Raw genomic sequence first — 3,699 nt, 5'->3', positions numbered from 1 at the left:
GGTGTAGGAGAGTTAGTGATATCCTGAGATATCCCTGTGACAATTAAACACATATTGTTCTCAGTCATTGAAATTTAGGAGATTCTGGGATGACGTGACAGGGTAGATACTCACACCACAAGATATAGGAGCAGAATTCGGCCATTCGGCCCATTGAGGCTGCTCCGCCATTTAACCATGACGGATATGTTTCTCATCCCCATTCGCCTGCCTTCTCCATTAATCAAGAGGTTTAATGAGAACATTGTCGATTGTTGTAAAAACCCATCTGGTTCACTCATGCCCTTTCGGGAAGGAAATCTGCTGCCCTTACCCGGTCTGGCCTACATGTGACTCCAGACCCACAGCAATGTGATCAACTCTTAACTTCCTTCTGAAACTGCCGAGCAAGCCACTCAGTTCAGGGACAGTTAGGGATGGGCAACAGGTGCTGGCCCAGCCCAATGACGCCCACACCCCAGCAATTATTTATTTAAAAGAGTCTCAGTGGTAAGAGATCATTAATTTAACTGAGATGTGAAAAAAAAATTTGCTTATTGTCACAAGTAGGCTTCAATGAAGTTACTGTGAAAAGCCCCTAGTCGCCACATTCCGGCACCTGTTCGGGGAGGCTGGTACGGGAATCGAACCGTGCTGCTGGCCTGCCTTGGTCTGCTTTTAAAGCCAGCGATTTAGCCCTGTGCTAAACCAGCCCCTGGCGGAAATTCTTCACTCAGAGGGTTGAGAGTCTTTAAAACTCTGACCCCCACAGAGCTGTGGAAGTGCAGTCGGTGAGTACCTTTCAGGCTGAGATCAATCACTATCAGATCTCTCAGGGAATCCTCTCAGGGATATGGGAAATAGGTGGGAATGTGGAGTTGAGGTGAAAGATCAGCCGCTATCTTATTAATTGGTGGAGCAGGTTCGAGGGGCCGAATGGTCTATTCCTCCTACTTCTTGGCAGGATTCTCCGACCCCACCGTCGGGTTGGAGAATTGCTGGGGCGGGGGGGGGGGGGGGGGGGGAGCGGCATGAATCGCGCCTCCGCTAGCTGCCGAATTCTCCGGCAGCAGGGATTTGGCGGGGGCGGCAATCACCCCGCGCTGGTCGGGGGCAGTTGCAGCGGCCTCCCCCCCGATTCTCCGGCCCACGATGGGGCGAGTGGCCGCCCATTTTCGGCCGATCTGCCAGCGTATGTTACGACAGGTACTTACCGGCGGGACCTGGCTCCGCGGGCAGCCACCGGGGTCCTCGGGGGGGGGGGGGGGCCGGGGGGGGGGATCTGGCCCTGGGGGAGTGCCCCCATGGTGGCCTGGTCTGCGATCGGAGCCCACCGATCCGCGGGCGGGCCCGTGCCGTGGGGACACTGTATTCATCCCTGCCGGCCGGTGTGATGGCCGGCACAAAAATGACCCCCCCCCCTGCGCTGGGATGACGCCAGCACCCGCTGGCGCTCCTGCGCATGCGCCAACTCGCGCCGGCCTGCGGAGGCCCTTCAGCGGCGGTTGGCGTGGCGCCCAGCCCCTTCCGAGCCGGCCGGCACAGCGTAAACCATGCCGGGGCCGGCCTAGCCCCCGAAGGTGCGGAGGATTCCTTCGCTGCGGAGTTGCCCGTCCACGCCGGTTTGCGAAGAATCCCGCCCACAATCTTTCTACTGCTCTTGTAACCTAATGCCCAGCAGAAGACAGGTTATTGCATGGCTATGCAGTACATGATATTCCGTGAAGACAGAAAGATTCTTATGTTTATGGATGTCAGAGTGTCCCAAAACTCTTTGCAGCCAATTAAATTCCTGTTTCTGTTTGAAGTGTAGCCACTGTTGTAAGACAGGAAGTGATCTGCTCCTGGGATGTAGCATTCCTGGCGATGGAGGTTAAAGTTTACTGCCAACTTTGTGTGCCCATTGGCTCTGCTGTCATGCAGTCACTGAGGTTGGGTTTGACAGGGTTGTGTGTGGGGGGGGGTTCACAGAACCCACTCTCTTGACAGAGGGCCGGCAGCCTGTGAGTTGACACAGTCCGTTATTAAGCCATTCGCTATCAGGTTAATCGGCATTCTTATCATGCACGCGACTCAGTCTAATCAGCACCAATGCCACCAAGTGGGTGTCTCCAGTCAAATAGAACCACGGTGACAACAGATGGCTTCCTCCATCACAGCTGGACCGTGGTGACAGATGCAGTCAACACACTGCGGAAAATTGCAAAGACAGAGTCAATAAGATTACAGCCTGCAACTGTTCCCGGTTTGGGAGGGACCTGCATTCCATGGAAATGGTGCGAATTAGTCCGGGGATTTGTAGCTTGGTGCACGGTTTCCCCACGGTTTTCCCCACCCTGGTCCTCGTCCTGACCAGCGAGTTTTCACTTTGAACCGACCGTGGATCCGTTGTCCTTCCCCCTCTGTCTTCTGCCGTACCCTCACTACTTGTGGCATGACTCAGTGGGTAAGCACACTGTGGGCTGGATTTAATAAACTGACTCTGGGGCCCTGATGCTGGGCAAAATGGGGAAGGCAGCACCTCCCTTGGTGTGGTGGGGGGGGGGGGGGGGGGTGGAGGGACGCCCACCTGGACACCTTCTATGGGTCATGGGTGCAGCCATTCCTGCCTGCAGCGCTGCCACTGGGGGACAAGCTTCTGGCTCTGATTGTAACCCCTCCCCCATCCCCAGCCTGCCAGAGAGAGGTGGAGACGTTGCCTCCATTGAGCTGGCACAGACGCTGACAGGAAAATGACTGGGTAATCGGGAGCTTTCATCATCTTAATTGGCCTCCCTGCTCAGGGTGGTGTGCAACCCATCCGGTTCCTCGCCTGCTCCTGGGAAACTTCCCCAGAGGCAGACCCGACCCAGCACCCCAGTATTTTCCTGACCCCCTCCCCCTACATCTCCAGGAAAATACAACTCTGTGGCTCTGAGTCGTCTAAACCAGGAGGCTCTGATCACCCACTTTGTGGTAACCTGTCTTATCCCATTCCCAACAGCGTGATAGTGGGTCTCGCTTACACCCAGGGGAAAGTTTCCCCGCTCCTGCTCAACAACAACAACTTGTATTTCTATAGTGCCTCTCATGGGGTAAACCCCCCCCCCCCCTCAAGTCGTTTCACAGGAATGTCATCAGACAGAATTTGATACTAAGTGTTAGAAGGCAGAGAGAAAGCTCCGAGTCGTAGAGAAGGCATTCCAGAGTTGAAGGTCCAGCCAGCTGAAGGCACAGTCCCAGTGATGGAGCGCTTCCGTTTGGGATGTTTAAGAGGCCTGAATTAAGGCAACACAGACATCTCTGAGGGTTGTGGGGCTGAAGGAGATTACAGAGATAGGGAGGGATTTGAAAACAAGGATGAGAATTTGAAAATCAAGGCATTACTGGAACAGGCGGCAATGAAGGTCAGAGGGCACCGGGCTGAGTGGCGACTCCTCATTAACGCCTCCACTTCACAAGCACAACCCGCATTCTTTCCCATTCCCCACTGTTGCACTGAAAGCCATGTATGAACTCCTCTTGAGGAATAAATTGGATGTGATGGTAAAGATGCCAACACTAACTGGGCGGGAACACTGAGAATGTCCATTTGGATAAGACTACAAGTCCCAGTCATGGGAAGTCTTTATGAGGAACAGGGAATCATTCCCATTTAGTTTCGGACGCTCGAGGACTTTGAGCAGAATTTTCATTGTCAGGATTTCACTAATGATCTCCTTTCCTTCCCATTTCAGTCAT

Source organism: Scyliorhinus canicula, chromosome 6, assembly GCF_902713615.1.
Source record: "Scyliorhinus canicula chromosome 6, sScyCan1.1, whole genome shotgun sequence".
Lineage (NCBI taxonomy): Eukaryota > Metazoa > Chordata > Chondrichthyes > Carcharhiniformes > Scyliorhinidae > Scyliorhinus > Scyliorhinus canicula.
This window is presented reverse-complemented; position numbering follows the sequence as displayed.